We start from the raw sequence: 17,952 nt of genomic DNA, 5'->3' as shown, positions 1-17,952 counted from the left end.
CTCTCTGCTTCAATCCCTCTGTCTTGCTCCCTTTTCTCATCTGCAGATCGCACCTCCCCTTTCTCCCCACTTCAATGTCAAGATTCGCCATTGCTAAATGCTCCAAGACACGACTCCTAGCAACCACGCAAGGGGAGTTGCTTCACAAAACTGCAGCACAGAGTCATCACTCTTTCCCCATAACTCACATATAATTTGAATCTGGGCATACACTGCTACCTTCAGAAGCCATGCTAGCTGGCTATATCTCCTGCCCTCGTTAGAAATGCTGCATATTAAACTCCTTTTTCCATATTAGTGTATCAAAAAATAGCCATTTAAAAGAAAAAAGATAAGTTTTTACAGCAGAGAAAGTGGTGGTAAGAGCTACATCTCAATTATGAATGGGAAATGAAAACAACTGGATGATTCTTCCTTCATAACATGCGGAGTGAGCTAAATTAACATAGATCGCAGTGTCAACCTGTGGTGCATTTCCAGTCAAGAACACAATCTTTCTATTAGTGGTCTGTCTTCTGCTTTATGTAAGTTGCAGGTAGCTACTCTGTATCCAACATGCCCTGTAGGAGGTAAATGAACCAATTAAATTAAATCCAAAAGGACATGAAAATATTCACTGCTGTAACAAATTAAACAGGAATTGTAAGAGAAGTTGTGTTTATAATAATAATAATCCTTACATTTGATATTGCACCTTATCACTTATCTCACTCAAGTCTCAAAGCGCTTCATATAATATACTGTAAAGGGAATTGACTATGTTTTGTGGGAAAAATGAAGTAGCCAATTGTGCACAGCAGTGTCCCACAAACAGTCGTGGATTAAGTGACCCCATATTTTTTTAAAAAGAGGTTATACCCCCAGAAAAGCGATCTGCAATCGACTAACAAATGGGTTCCAACTTACTGCTGGTAAACATAGGCACTGGAGGAAGGAAATATGCCCAACGTTTCGCACTGCCAGGAATCAAACCCAGGTCCTCTCGCCTGCGAGATGAGTGCATTAACCACTAAGCTACAGGACTCCACATCTGTATGTATGTATATGTTGATAAGCACAGCAGTCTCTCAGACACAGGGAAAATATCCATGTGTACATGGCACATATATGTGGAATTCACTGTCTGGTCTGGATACACTTAAGTATAATGAGAGGCTTCTACATGTGTCTGACACCTGATTGATCTGTAACTGCTCTACAAGCAGTGCAGGAGCTGCATGAGCCCATTAACTTTGAGTCCAAATGTACATTAAAGATTTCTCTGCTGTAACAGATGAAGCAGTCATTGTGAGAGAAGCTGTGTTTACAAATACATTGATAACTCACAATAACGGAGATTGAATCAAATGCAACCACCCCAATACTTCAAGCAGAAGATTTTCTATTTGATATTACACAAGCTGACTTGCACCTCGCTTTGATGGATTGGGTTTCAATTGATACCAACTACTTTCAGTCCCAGAGAGATATCTGCTTGTGTGTGGAGTTATTTTTTTGAGAAGTTAGAGTTTATTGGAACATTTCTTTATTGCTGCATTCTGGTTAGAGTTTATTAGATCTGCTATCACATTCTGATTTCATAAAACTGTGAGAGTTAGAAATTTAAATACAGTGGACAAAAAGGTCTACAATAGCCACTGTGAATAAGATACCATAGTCACTATGTATAATATTCTGTGAATCTGTTAGCTATGATGCATTATAAACTATAATGTTACTAATTGTACGACTCCAATGAGGTTGTCATGACATTTTCACTACACTACATTGATTTTCATGCTGCTTAATTTGTCTCTAGACAATAATTTATTGATGAAAAATGCAAGCACGGTTTTCTCAGTGCTGCCAAACCACCTCGCATCATTTTGCTAATCATTGAGAGAACATAAGTGACTACTCCACAAAAATCATTTTCACAAAATAAACTTGTGACCCCAGTATCAAGTAGAGCGGAAGGATTTTTGCTTCATGTTTATAGGAGTTCCAAAATTCTGGAACTCTTTCCCTTATGATAATAATAATAATAATCCTAGCATTTGATATAGCGCTTTTCACGTCGGGAGGATGTCCCAAAGCGCTTCACAGAACACACTGTAAAGTGAATTGACTGTATATTTGTGGGCGAACGCGGCAGCCAATTGCGCACAGCAATGTCCCATAAACAGTCGTAGATTGAAAATGACCAATTTATTATTGTTTTTGGTTTTGGAGGGATTATTAATCCCTCTGCCTTGCCCCCTCTGTTCCCACCTTCAAAACCCACCTAAAGACCTTCCTGTTTGATTGTGCTTACAGTCAAATGGGTGGTTTGTTTACATTAGAGGTTTGGATAGCAAACAGTACTCCTTTAACCAGGATACCCTGGTTTTCATCTTATTTGATCAAAATGTTTAAAGCCTTTTTTCCTGAATACATCCTGTCAGCCAGAATTACTGTTCGCAAGAATGAATGTGAGTCTAAACATTGAATTGTGCGTTGCATACATAATTGCATAATTATATTCATTTTCATTTACTAGTGCCAAGCAAAAATATTCCCTAGGTGATGCAAACTTTTAGAAAGATGTGGATATGAAGTGGAAACTAAATTGATGCATTGTTCATCCAGAGAATAATCTCTTGATGTTGGAGGTGAAACAGATCAGTTCCCTTAAACTGTTGGAGCAGTTCCCAAACCTGTTTGTATTAATCTTTCGCATTCTCTGAGTTTTCTCAGAGTGAAGTTCCAACAGACCTGACTGGTTAAAATCATTGAAGAAGAATTTCAGTGTCAGGGTGAGTAATTACATGTTAAGTACTTATTCCTATATATGTTCCAGAGCACTATCTTTCAAAATCTGAGTTCTGTTTAATATATACCAATTACTGAAGGGCCCTTGACAGAGTTATAGATTTTATTCCAACACTTTTCTATTAAGACTCACCTTAATGGGCAAGGAATCTTCCATGCCAGCATCATGTTTTGTACTGTTTAGCTCATTAAAACAAATCTCAACCTAATGCTTTATTTTTTCATGTCTTCCCGCTGAGTTCCACAGTTCTGAGATGTTTCAGATGGAAGCTCAAGAGATGCCATTTTGAGCTGTTAGTCCTTATGATCAAAGGCTGCTTTTGGTTCGTCTAAAATGGAAACAGAAAAGATTAAAAACATGAAGCTAACAGTGGGATTTCTATGATTTCATACAAATCAGAACTAAAGGTCTGCTTGCACCTGTGAAATTCTGCCCGTGTAAGACACAACTCCTTTGACACATAGGGAAAGGGTGAAATTTAGGGAAAACATTTCTAAAAAAACAAATGTCCAACTGTAGCATTCATTCAAGATACCCAGTTGGAGCCCAACATTTGTTTTCCTGTTACAAATGGGAGTACAGCCTGTAAAACAAATTTTCAAACAAATGTGAACAAAATTCCATGAATTTCCAGCATTCCTGATGCCCAGCTTGAAAAATGCCATCAGCTCCAAATTCTCCTCCCAGTTATTCCTTCCTTAACACTGTGTGAAAAATCCTGGACTTCTCTACTGAACATCATGAGGGCACATTGCCACAAGAACTGCAGCAGGTTATAGTGCCGTCTACATTGGAAAGATGTCTAAAAGTGCTTAACACATCTGACTTGGAGACCTGGCTAGGACTGAGGGGAGCTGAAGAGGTTGGGGTGGGGATAGGTGACCAAAAGTGGGTTGAAGAGAAAGGTCTTAAGGCAGACTTTAGAGATGGGGAGGCAGGGTGTGAGGCAAGAGTACATAAAGGAGAAAAGGTTCCCGAGAGCAATTTGAAGGACAGATAATGATTCACTGACACATTTGTAATAATTTTCAGAAGAAGCCAAGCAGTGATTGTCAACTAGAATAACACAAACAACAATAACAACAACGACTTGCATTTATATAGCGCCCTTCATGCAGGCAGCATCTCAGAGCGCTTAAACCTATTGTTTGTGAGGGAGGGGGAAATCAGTCACTCCAACATGTAAAGCAACCAGGAATATGTCAGAATGTGAAGAGCAGCGAGAAGCAGAGACACATCCAATATCCTAGGTATCCAACAAGGTTCTAGGAGAGGGATAAAGTACAATGATAACTAACTGATTTTGAATTTATTTCTAATTATTCTGTTGGCCTTTTGCCACCTATGCCTTTTCCTAATTTTCTTTGTCGATTAGATTTGTGACTTAAATTGCCAGAAAGGATTAAGATGAAGCATTAGTGTACAGAGGAACCACAAGACATAGTAGGGAACATTAATGTTGTAAAGATTTATACTGAAAAAGCTCCACTGACAGATAAATGTTGGCAACAATATAAAAAGAAACATATAATTTTGAAATGAGCAGAATTACACAGGACGAAAGGAATGTGCGGGATCGGAAAAGATCTTAACAGACCAGTCAAAATAAAAAGAACAATTAAAATAAATCTAAATAAATTACCCCATCATACTCTAACCCATAAATTCTACCAATAAGGCTGCAAACCACTTTGTCTAAAAATTTAAGATAATGCAGAGTTGTGGAAACATTTTGAAACTCATTCTTGATCTGGAAGATTTTTTTTAAAGAAATGTGTAAAACCTTCCAAATTAAGATTAAGTATAAGAAGATTCCACAATTCCGCATATTGTTAAATCTGTAGACAACATGGTCTTACAGACTGAGACCTAGAAGAATTTAAGGCTCCAGTGAATGGCTTTAACCTTCAATTTGATAGATCAAAGTACATGGTGAATACCGCATATATATCAAACTCTGGATATGACTGCAGGAAATATGCAATAATATGAAAAGAGAAGTTTGGTGTGTTTTCATATGAAATAGGATGTGTAGTCTATTGACTTACCATAATATTAAATATTATACAGGGAAATATCTTCACACTTACTGATGTGTCCCAATCACCTCTTGTTGCCCTGTATGCATTGCAGATTTGCTGGCTGGAGACGGTCTGAGAGCAGAGCCTTTGTGTGGCGCTCCTGCTGCTGTGACGTCATACAGTTCAACTCCGGTCACATTATGAATGGAGAATGCTGACCACAATCCACAGACGCCGTTCATGATATCACAAGAGTGGAATTTCACGCTCAATGTACTTCCCTTTTAAAACAAACAGAAAAGAAATAAAAACACAGCAGAAAGGTTGACATAGAAACCACAGAGACACACAATTTGTTAATGAATCAGATACCCAGTTCATTTTTATAGCAATATTTCTTTTTTCGGGATAACATCAGCAATGCTTGCAAACTACTAAAGTGAAAACAGCTTTCTGGACCCAAACTATTTAAAATAGACTTGAATATATATCCTAAAGAAATGACACTTTGTGTAAAAACATATTTTATCTGAACTTTTTTAAGAACTTGGAGGCAGACGTGCTAGAATATTCATCGTAACCATGTTCAAATCCAGGATTAACACTGGACCAGATGTCCGCTTTTGAAAGATGTTGATGACCTCAAAGCAAAACCTGTAACAGTCAATCTCAGTTTAATTCCCAGTAGACAAAGGCAATAGCAGAAGAATCCTCCTAAATTCTACATCCAAGTGGCAATAATTTTCAAATGTGCTTAGAACTCACTAAATTTACAATAAAGTATTCATTTAATTTTTTTTGTTCAGCCAGGTATCTGAAGAGTGCAAAAACCCTTCACCAAGCTTAAGAGCATCCAAACGCAATAGAATGCCATGCAAAAGACAAAATATTGCAGACGCTGGAAATCTAAAATAGAAACAGAAGTCGCTGGGAACACTCAGCAGGTTAGGCAGCATCTATGGAGAGAGAAAAGTGAGTTAGCATTTCAGGTCGATGACCATTTGTCAGAATTCCATGCATCCCACCTATACATGGAAATTCCAATGATAGAAATTTCCATTTACATTTATATAGCTACTTTCACATTGGGAGGAAGTTCCAAGGTTCTGCCTAGTCTAAAGTTGAGGTTAATAAGGTTAACAATAATCCTTGCATTTGATATAGCACTTTATCACAACATTAAGACATCTCAAAGCATTTCAAAGGATATACTATAAAGTGATGTCACTGTGTGTATTTTGTTGACAAAAGCAGCAGTCAGTTTGCACATAGCAAAGTCCCACAAACAGCCATGAAAGTGAGTGACCAATTATATTTGGGGATTGTTGGCCAAGACACCAGAATAAACTCCCAAAGGATATAATTGGAACTGGTTCTTATTTTTGGACAGCTGGGAGTCTGACATGTGCAGAAACCCATCACCATGCCTAATAGTATCTAAACTAGACTTATATTCTTGAAGGGGAGGAAAACATGACTTTCTTGGAGCTGAGCTGGCTTCAAGGTGACGTGCTCAGCAATGGAATGTTAGAATCAAATCAGTACAAATCTGAAACTACCGCCCCATCTCCAACCTCCCTTGCCTCTCCAAGGTCCTGGAATGATAAGTTGCTTCCCATCTTCACTCCTTCCTCTCTCGCCATACCCTTCATGAACCCCTCCAATCAGGTTTCCATGCCGCCCACAGCACAGAAACAGTCTTGGTCAAGGTGACAAAAGACATCTGTCCATCTGCAACCAGGGCTCTATCTGCCTCCTCATTCTCCTTGACCTCTCTGCTGCCTTCGACACCGTTGACCACTCTATTCTCATCCACCTACTCTCCTCTTACCTTAACCTTCACGGCTCCATTCTTGACTGGTTCAGATCGTACCTCTCACACCGCCTCCACTTCATCTCCACAAACGGTTTCTCACCAAGCCCCCTCACCGTCTCGTGCGGTGTTTCTCATGGCTCTGTCCTTGGTCCCCTCCTCTTCTATATGGCTCTCTCTTGGTAACATCATCCGCAGACATGGAGTCAACTTCCACATGTATGCAGATGACACCCAACTCTACCTCTCTGCCTCCACCCTTGACTCCAGGATCACTGCTTTCCTGACAGAATGTCTGTCAGACATCAAGTCCTGGATCAGAGCTAATTTTCTTTAGTCGAACGTCAACAAGACCGAGGCTCTCCTGATTGGCTCCAGTCAGCGCCTCCTCACCTCAGGCACTGACAGCATCACCATCCATGATTGCATACTCCACCTTGCTAAGCCAGTTCGGAACTTTGGGGTCTTGTTTGACCCTCAACTATTCTTTCTACCCCACATCCATGCCATGACCCACTCTGCTTTCCCCCACCTCCGCAACGTCGCCCGTCTCCGCCACTGTTTCACACCGTAGGCCATCATAACCTTCATATACGCATTCATAACATCGAGGCTTGACTATGCAACTTCCTTGCTTGGCGGCCTCTCCAACTCCTCCTTCCATAGGCTGCAGATCATCCAGAACTCTGCAGCCCATGTCTTCTCCTGCACCAGGCTCCATGACCCTATCACTCCCATCCTCGCCCGACTCCACTGGCTTCCCATCACACAGAGGATACAGTTCAAGATCCTGGTCTTCACCTTCAAAGCCCTCCATGGTCTTGCTCCCCCCTACATCTGTGACCTCCTAACTCCCTACCATCCTGCCCGCTCCTTCCACTCAGCAGGCTCCGGGGTGCTTCACATCCCCCACCTCACCTGCCTCACCATTGGCGGGCAGGCCTTCTGTTTCTCTGCCCCCACCCTCTGGTAATCCATCACGCAGTCCCTCCACCTTGCCCCCTCCCTTGCTTCCTTCAAGACCCATCTCAAGACCCTCCTCTTTGACCGTGCATTCAATCACCTTGCTTCCCCCCTCTGCCCTCCACCCTCCCCAATCCTGACCCGCAGCCTGGGTCCAGAACGCTGACTCTCCAGCGTCTTGGGAAATCCTCCCTACACGAAAGGCACTATACAAATGTAATTTTGTTGTTGACGGTTTTGGCAGTCCAGTTCCTGAGTCAGGTGAGTCTGCAGTAAGCCCCCTCAAGATAGTATATCCTTAAATCGGGTGTCCAATATATAACAGGAGAAGCATTTCCTTAATTTTCTATCCTTGCAATAAATGCTAACACCCATTTGCCTTGTTGACTATTTTCTGCACATGCAAATTCAATGTTAGTGATCCATGAACTTGAAATCCCAGATCTTTCTGCTCATCTGCTGGTGCTTCTACGTTTGGAACATATTCCCTATTGTTATTCTCCCATCCTAAGTGGACTGTTAAATAATAATAAGAATGATTAATAATAACAATAATTCTTGCTTTCATATGGAGCTTTAATACATCATCATGCTGTCTCAAAGCGTTTGACAGCATTTTACTGTAAAATGTCGTGAATATATATTTGTAGGTAAAAATGGCAGTTATTTTTCACACATCAGTGACTCACAAACAGCCATGAGATGAATGAACACTTTTGTATCTGGGGGATTATTGGCCAGAACAGTGGATAATTTCAATCAGTAAGATATCATTCTATCCCACACTTTGCAATGCTAAACTCCATTTGCCATAATTCTGCCCACTTGCTTAAACAGTTTACATTTCTCTATGCTACAGAACTAGCATAGTGGTTAAATATTATACAGGTAAATATTTTCACATTTGTTGATGTATCCTAGTCACCTCTTGTTGTCCTGCCTATTCTCCAGAGCTGCTGACTTGGTGGCCGTCTGGGAGCAGACCCTTTGTATTTTTGTTGTAGTTTATCCACATGTCCAACAATGTCCCTGATTATACATTGCTTTGTTCTATGGTTCCTTTTCCCCCCTTAAACATAAAGTCATTAATGAACTGAGATAGAAAATGACATAAAGTATTATGATAGTTCATCATAGATTTAGAATACATGTACAACAGTAACATTCATTTTCAGAATGGTTTTGATGTCACACAATGATTTAGTCTGCAACACATCTGCAATATGTATAGGGAACTGTTTTCTTTTATGTCTTGGAACAAACTGTGGAATTTTCTTTGTTTATAGAAAATGCAAAGTATACATTTAATATAAACTCTTCAGCGTTAAGGAACAGCTTGGTCATGAACTCTATATAAATAAAAACTATGAAGATGCTAAGTGGGAGATGAAGCCTCTGATCAAGGAAATGAAAGAGAATTCATATAAAGAGCAAAGAGGTTATAAAGAACAGGCATCATATAAGTCTGACAAAATTGTCAAAGGTTATAACTAGTGTAAGACACTTTTGGTCGTCTTTCAACTCCCACTCCCTTCAGCTCCCACCCCCCAGCTTGGGCGCTTAGCCAATATGCCATGCACTGTGACGCATTCTCCTGATATGAAAAGCACTATGAAAATGTCAATTGTATTGTATTTTAAAGGCTATCCAATAAATACATTTAGCTTCAGGAGATATTCATAAAGTCCATATGAGACTTGCAAAGGCGTTAACCAAATTAATAAGAAAAGCTGGTTGGCTTGAAAACTGTGGAAAGCAGAAGCCATGATCAAAAGAAGAGATTGTCCCATTTGGTAAATATACTATAGAAATACAGAAGGTCGCAGATCCCATTCCTAGTCAGTGCTGGGTTAACAGATTTGAATTGGATGGGGCAACCTCAAATTGGCCTCTGGAGCATAAATTACAGAGGGGAATAATTTGCCAGAATTCCTGCTACTAATTTCAATGGATGGAGAGAAATTCCACCTGAGTCTTGAATTACTTTATGTATGTTGTGCTTCGCAGCATCCAGAAATTTTAAAATACAGCCTTAATTATGAAGATGGTGTTCTGTATGCTCATTTAAGAAGGTTTTGCTGTTATAAAGTATCCGTGGTGTCTAATTTGTGGTATTTCGTAACAAATTTATTGATTGGAAATAATAATAATCCTTGCATTAGATATAGGGCCTGATTACACTATTGAAATTTCTCAAAGAACTTCACAGGATTTTTCTGTGCAGCGTAATGAATTTTTTTTTGTAGCCGAAAATGACAACCAATTTGCAGCAGCAATATCCCACAAACAGCCATCTAGCCAAGTGCTCCGAGACGCAGCGCGGCTTGAAGGGCTCTATATAAATCAAGTTGTTGTTGTATCTAGTGGTTGACCAATTTTATTTGAGGTATTGTTGGCAAGGACACAGGGTAAAACTGCCCACTGTTTTCAATCAATAACATGGTATCTTTAATGTCCATCTGAACAGACAGATAGGACTCGGTATAACATCTCATCTGAGGGATGGCACCTCTAACAATGTAGCACATTCCCACCAATGCATCGAAGTGTCAGCCAAGACTTTAAGTTCAAAGACCCAAAATGGGGCTTGAATCTACAACCTTTTGATTCAGAGGCTAGAGTGCTCCCATCTTTGCCCTAATTATTGAGAAAGTAGAATTTATCAAATTTCTGAAAAATGGATTTGATGATGCTTCAGAGAAATTCAATAAAACTCCTGATAATAATCCCTCAAGGAAAAAAAAATCATAAAATTAGTTCTTCAATCAACAACTGTTTGTGGAACACTGCTGTACACAATTAGCTGCCGCATTTTGCCCAAAAATATAGAGTCAATTCACTTTACAGTATGTTCTGTAAAGCGCTTTGGGACGTCCTCCCGACGTGAAAAGCGCTATATCAAATGCAAGGATTATTATTATTATTATTCTATGAAGCACATTGAGTTGTCTAGAAGACGTGAAAAGCACTATATCAAATGCAAGGATTATTTATATAGCACATTTTTCACACATTACATTTTTTACAACTTCAATAATTACATTTTTTTAATTAAGTGATTTGTTGAGAAGTACAGCCGATAAGTTTTCCAAAGGAAAAAAATAAAATATCAATATTACTTATTTTTTTGAAAACTTGCAATTTCAATTAATATCATATTTCATGAGCATCAATCATACCTGTTTAGTTTACACTATTTAAATACATTCAATGAAAATGATTTATTACATTTGTTTCTACTGTAGCAGTTAGATGCTTGGTTCCTTAAATATTCATTAAAAAAAGTGAAGCAACATTGGTTGTTACGAAGCTTCTAATGGCCTGTGCAATAAGGACACTTATCTGAAGCAGAAGGCTTCTTGGGATGGCAGGAGATGTTCCATGGATTAGCAGCTACCTCTTTCTTTGCTTAACAGTTAATGCAGCTAATGCAATCATGCAGATCACGGAAATGTGGACATTACATTTAACGCTTTCAATATATGAACCATGAAAGAATGTGCTGCACAGTAACCGCTACAACAACAACAACAAGATTCCATTTATAAAGCGCCTTTCACGTCAGGAGGACGTCCCAAGGCGCTAAACATACAGGTAAGATGACATTGGTTTGATATGCAGCAGTGAGCTATGAAGCACAACAAAATATGAAGTGATACATATTTCAGAGCTTTTAAGAGTTACAAATAAAGAACATTTAATTGTTTGAATTTTGATGTACCCATTCCTTTAAGAACATCTTCCAACACATGTGCAGTGGGATGGTTTTCAGTATTTTTTCCCATTCTTCACAAATACTGACTATTTTCGTCCTGTAGCTCAGTGGTTAGAGCATTCGCCTCGCAAGCAAGAGACCTGGGTTAGAGTCTCTGTAGGGCGAAATCTTGGGCAAGTTTCCTTACTCCACACACCTGATAATAATCCTTCAAGAAAAAAAACACAATAATAAATTTGGTCACTTCAATCCACGACTATTTGTGGGACACTGCTGTGCGCAATTGGCTGCTGTGCTTCGCCCACAAATATACAGTCAATTCACTTTACAGTCTTTTCTGTGAAGTTCTTTGAGACGTCTAATTTGACTTTTGAATGGGGTGCAGGGTGGGAGGTGCCGTCCTTTGGATGAGACTTTAAACTGAGGGCCCATCTGCCTATTCAGTGGATGGTAAAGATCCCAAGACACCACTCAAAAAGAGAAGAGAGTTTCTCCCAGTGTCCTGGCCAACAATCTTCAAATAAAATTGATCATTCACTTCATGGGTGTTTATGGAACATTGCTGTCGCAAGTTGATTATCGTGTTCACTTGCGAGATATGCAGTCACTACACATTGCAGTAAGTCGAGTGAACTGTTTTGAGACACCTGCCAATGTGAAAAGCAAGGATTATTAATACTATTATTATCATCATTATTATTATTAAAGCACACAGAGATGCAAATTTGGAAATGTGATGTGATGATTATTGCTGGTAATAATTATCAACATCGATAAATGTGATCAAATGAAGAGTTTATTTTTGACTGACACCAGGTGTGATAATCCTTTCTCCCCCCCTCCAACCTCCCAGTGGAATGCTGTATTTGTGGGTTAGTTTGTGAGATACCATCTTGACTAAACAAAATAATCTGAGCTAAGATGGCATCCTACATGTGAAGCAACAATCAACTGCTGTGATCCATTGCTAGAGAATTTAATAGTGGCTGCAGGTTGGTTTTGACAAAGCTGGAGGGAGGGAGGTCATACTGGTGGCCAACAAATAATTAACAGGCATCAACTGTTCGAATGCATATTCCAGCCAAGTCATAATTATTCTGTGTGACAATGAACCATTTTGACCTCATATTTTTACCCAATATTCATTTAATGTCACTTGAAAACATATGAAAACTGACTGACATGTTCTTCCAATGCACGGTGAAATATGAAGCACCTCATCATGGAAATAAACCTGGTTATAAAATGAAATAGTACGTGTGTCCTTTAATGCCCTTAGACTTTAATTCAGCAATAAGGAAAAATAAAATATGGGGGTAGGGGGTTGAGGAGAGAGAGAGAGATGTCCATGTCAGTGGTATGATTTGCCAAAAAGACATTCCAATTAAACAGTCCAAAATAGTTACACTTTGAAGTTCATTATTCTCACTGGAGATTTGTAGCTCATTAGATTGCTGAAGAGATGTGGACAGGTGCCCATCAAAAGCAGAATAAATAGCTTTGAAGAAGATCTGGGAATATTAATCAGATTGCCGGAGGAACGGCAGATGGATTTTAAAGCAGATACGTGCAAGGTAATTCAAATTGGCAACCAGAAAGACCAAACCTTTTATATCTTGAAGCAATGTCTATTAACAGAGGCAGAGAAGGAAATAGGTTTGGGTCAGAAAACTCACTGAGATTTTCAGTTTAAATAAGAAGCTTTTAGCAACTGAGCTATTCAAACACTAGGCTTCATTTCAGAAGGATTTGACCGTATTCCAAAAGATGTGATCCAACATTGTATAGATTACTAATGAGGCCAAATGTGGAATGTTATGGCCGATATTATGTAGGTAAGTATGCAGATGGTGGTGGTGTTGAATTTATGATGGCAAAATCCAATTATAAACTCACTGAGCTAAGGCCCATAAATTTATGAACCTGTAGAGAGAATAAAATGTTCTTGCACCCCAAGGTCTATAAATTTTTCCGATCCTTTGTATATAGATTTGAGTACTGTAGCTTCAAAGGAACATTGCAGGGTAATGGAGGGGTAAGGAAAAGAATGGCAGAGATGATTCTCAGATTTAGGGCTTTATGTCAGGACAAGAGGCTCAAAGAAATGAACTTTCTTTCGCTGGAGGAAAGAAGACTGAGGAAGTACTGATCAATGTTTTTAAGAGCTGTGGATGATATAAATGCAAGGGCTTATTTGAATAAATTGTTTGGATAGCAGTAGAGAACATACATTTAAAATGAATAATCTTCAAATGAGACTGGAGATTAGAACAGACTCCCAAATAAAATGTTGATGCTGTGATTATTAACTAATTAAGGAAAGAACTGCATAAGTATTTGCTTGAGAATAGAAATGAATGTAATAGCAGTAGTTACAGAGAGTGATGAATAATGCATATTGCAAGAGATGTAAGGCTCAAAATTCCTTTGGACAGCAGAAAAGTTAAAATTTGAATTTTAAAAGTTAAGCATAGTGTTGCTTTTTTGATAAGGTAAGCAATTCCAAAGGTCTTTTTTATGACATATAAAATAACTGCAGAAGCACCATCAAAACCTTGATTATACCATGCTGATTTGAGCACTGTAGCTCAGCGGTTAGAGCGCTCGCCGCTCAAGCAAGAGGATCCAGGTTCAATTCACAGGCAGAGTGAAATGTTGGGCAAGTTCCCTTACTCCACACGCCTCTGTTGACCTAGCAGTAAATAGGAACCCAATTGTTAGTCAATTGGAGAATTCGCTTCTACGGGGATAATAATTCCTTCAAAAAAAAATAATAATTTAGTCACTCAATTCACAATTGTTTGTGGACACAGCTGTGCATAATTGGCTGTTGCGTTTCACCCGCAAAATATACAGTCAATTCACTTTATAATATATTCTGTGAAGTGCTTTGAGATGTGATAAGGCACTATATCAAATTGAAGGATTATTATTATTATTATTATTATTATTATTATCCTGCACCTAATACATTCCAGAATTAGGTGAGCAGAATGTGTCCATCCAGGGAGAGAGTGCACATTCCAATCCAGGTGTGTAGGTAGCATACATATGTGAAATGCATATTATGAAACTCAGTCTGATTATATTAGACACTTGACTGACCAAAAATGGAAACACAGGGATACTGCTCAGATTTATAGTTTTATATTAGGAAGACAGGGTCAGCGTAACTTTACTTTGCAAATTTTGTGCATTTTGTCTGGGTTAAGACAAGCGTTCTTTTACAGCTGTTGAATTTGGAGCTAACAATCCGGAAGCTCATCTTAGAAGGATCACACATGTTGGTTTGTCAAGAACTTAAATTGGGAGTTCCTTAAGTGTATGAAATCTATTTTCATTATATCAATAAATTATTGTCTCTTCGAGGTCAAGCTTCCAGTGATCATGCCACTGTCATCTTATCTCTGCTCTGCTTGTTCCAATGACACATTCCACTAGAGCATTGAACTCTTTGACATGTGAGTATGCTGTAGGAGTTCAGCCCCACAAGTGATAAAACACTATAAAACCCTCAACTTTCTTTACATAGTGTGCAATTTTTTAAAAAAATGTTTTGGTCAGCCGAGTGTCTGACACAACCAGAAATGTTTCATCATGCATAAAGCTATCCAAATCAAGATTTCCATGCTTCTTACCTAAACACGGAAATCCCAGAGATAGATTGTTGGAATGGAATGCACTCTCTCTATCTGGAGGGATGCATCCTGCTTACCTAATTCTGGGGAGTATTAGGCACAGGTTGGCAAGAGCCAAGACTTGGAGATCCCAGATTGTGCATTGGGTACTGCTGGAGTCTAACCAGTTAAAACTGCATAGCTTGCCATTTATATCGTTGTCTGGCAAGTTTACCCACTGCTTGTCCAGCTTGGACCACCCTACCCGTTAGTGCTTTGTCTTGCAGGGTTAACAGGAGCTGAGTGGAATGACTCTCTACCCAAGTAACTGGTCTGCTCTTCCAGGTCCTGCCGATCAGCTAGGCTGGCTGTGCTGTCATCAGCAGTGCTCTGAAATACTGCAGACCCAACTGGCTCAGGAACCGAACTACCGAGACTGCCACAGAGAGCTGGCTCGATTCTGACATTCCATTGCCAGGCACGTCACCTTGGAGCCAGTTCAGCTCCAAGGGGACCCCGCTTACCTTCCCCAAGGAGGACAGTGTGCAACACTGACAATGGTACAACTAAAATAGATGTTGAGAAGGGATGCAAGAAGACATGAAATGTGCATTGGAAAATTACTAATAAAGGCATTTTTAAGAAGGTTGCCTTTCGGAAAATGGTTTCTCCACACAGTGGCAGAGAAAGCACTTACTCAGCTACTGTTTGTGGATATGTTAGATGTTGTACAGGATGCATTAAACCCAAATTTTGAGATCTAAAGAGTAACATCAAACTTACCTTCAACACATTTGGAATCATTTTGGCTAGAAATGGGTGTGTTGCTATTTCTGTCTTGACTTGATACCCAGTGATATTGCAGACTTGTGGAATGGATTTGAAGGCACTCCAACATCTGATGGATAATCGAGACACGACCCTTGGAAATGCCAGCTTTCCCCTGGCTGCCACATTATTTTGGCCAACCTAGCAATATGGGAGGCAGAGGTAGCTTCAATAGCTTCTAACACTCCTATGCCATTGCCTACTGTATCAAGCAATTATATTTTTCTGTACGAGCAGAAATGACTGGCTTCCTTCAACAGTGTTTGTCAGGATGAGCAGCCTTCACAGTAAATGGCAAATATGGCTCTCCCAGCACAGTGGAAGCTATGATGAGGTACCCAGCAGGTTTTTCCAGGAAGAAAGAGAAAAACATTAATGATTTTAGGAGTCAATCACGCATACCTATAGATAAAGTACCTTGAGTACAATCTACTGAATTTTATTTTACATGTGGACTAACAGGACTGTACAGAACACTTTCATACAGAGCTGTAGACAGACCTCACCACTAGAATGACAAATCCCCTCCACACCTGCAATTCTGTCTAATCTTTTTCCTCATTCTTCCCTTTTCTCCAGTCACTTCTTCAGGAATGTTGATATGTGGTGATGTCTTTAAGTACTCAAAGTGGTAGGATTTTTCATGGCAAATAAATGAGAGTGATGCTTTTTGTGTTAAACTAAAATGAGCCTTTTTATTGTTTATTGCCATAATTGACTATATTTCATAGAATATTTCACATGCTTCACAGCCAAGTGGTCAGCATATTTGTTATAGTTCACCAAAAATAGTGTAGGGGAGGGGATAATTGTCATATGGCTGTGTGTACCATAAAGCCAGTAATTATCCAATCTAACTTTAAAGCTTTTAAAGCTTTTTGTCTTGGGCAGAGATTGACATAGGTGAAAGGAGTTTGGTGATGCACAACATAGCCTATGGATGTTACTTACTATTATTATGCACATTCCCTAATAAAATCAACATTCCCAGGTTACAAACATAGGAATATAGGAAAATGGGCACAGGAGGAGGCCATTCTGTCCATTGAACCAGTTCTCCCTAGGGAGACAGTTGAAGCAGGAAGTGTTGATTCTTTCAAACACAGATTACATAGTTTGCTTTTAAGAAATAACATTATGGAATATAGTACACAGGTAGTTTGGGACATACGTGCATGTAATCGCCAGTCCTGTAGCTCAGTGGTTAGAGCACTCGCTTTGCAAGCGAGAGACCTGGGTTCGATTCCCGGCAGGGTGAAACCTTGGGCAAGTTTCCTTACTCCACTCTCCTGATAATAATCCCTCAAGAAAAAAAACAATAATAAATTGGTCACTTCAATCCACGACTGTTTGTGGGACACTGCTGTGCGCAATTGGCTGCCACATTTCGCCCACAAATTCACTTTACATTCTATTCTGTGAAGCGCTTTGAGATGTCTAGAAGACATGAAAAGCTCTATATCAAATGCAAGGATTATTATTATTATTTTTACTATTATTATTTATTATTATATGAAGGTAGAAGGCAAACTAGATGGATCTTGGTCTTTTTCCGTCTAGCATTTCTTATGTTCTCTATTCTTGTATGCAGGACATCAATATAGAAGGTAAAAAGCTGGAGCCCAGCACTGATGCCATTTGTTACTTCCTGCCATTCAGAGAACAATTAACAACTCTCTGCTTCCTATCTCCCAACCAATTTCCCATCCTTGGTACAATTTTGCTTTTAACTCCATCATGTGCATTCATTTTATCCAATTTTTTATGTGACACTTTATGAAATGCTTGCTAAAAATTATTTCAAAAACTTGACTTGATTTCATGAAAAAAATTATTTCAATGGCTTCTGGGTTCCAGCCTAGCAAACCCCCTTGCTTAGTCACATTATTCACTCCCTATCTACTTTGTAGGAGTGCCTTTTCGATGCCAAGCTGTGATTGATTGTGACTTTCCCACTTGATAGATGGTACTGTTAGCAGTGACCAGTGTCCATGGAATACTGCTACACTCCAGAACTGGTGCAATAAACATACATTTCCTTTTTGATCTTTAACCGTGATTTATTTGCTGCCATGGCCTGAGGGTGAGGGGGCAATGTTAAGTATGGAGGGAAGTAAGCCATAATTACATAACAGAACTGTGGAGATGAAGAAATATTTAGGTGTATTAACATGATAATTAATTGAGGATCAGGGAATAACTTT

The 17,952-nt window shown here is 39.2% G+C and overlaps 1 non-coding gene across 1 annotated transcript; it reads left to right on the top strand.

Moving 5' to 3' along the window:
• Positions 1 to 16,934: 16,934 nt before the first annotated feature.
• On the top strand, positions 16,935 to 17,006 carry trnaa-ugc. Its single transcript has one exon. It is a non-coding gene; the product is annotated as a tRNA-Ala (tRNA).
• The last annotated feature ends 946 nt before the right edge of the window (positions 17,007 to 17,952 follow it).

The sequence above is a fragment of the Callorhinchus milii genome, unplaced genomic scaffold, assembly GCF_018977255.1.
Source record: "Callorhinchus milii isolate IMCB2004 unplaced genomic scaffold, IMCB_Cmil_1.0 Scaffold1, whole genome shotgun sequence".
Lineage (NCBI taxonomy): Eukaryota > Metazoa > Chordata > Chondrichthyes > Chimaeriformes > Callorhinchidae > Callorhinchus > Callorhinchus milii.
The sequence above is the reverse complement of the archived record's forward strand: the minus strand, read 5'-3'. Positions and strand labels throughout refer to the sequence as shown.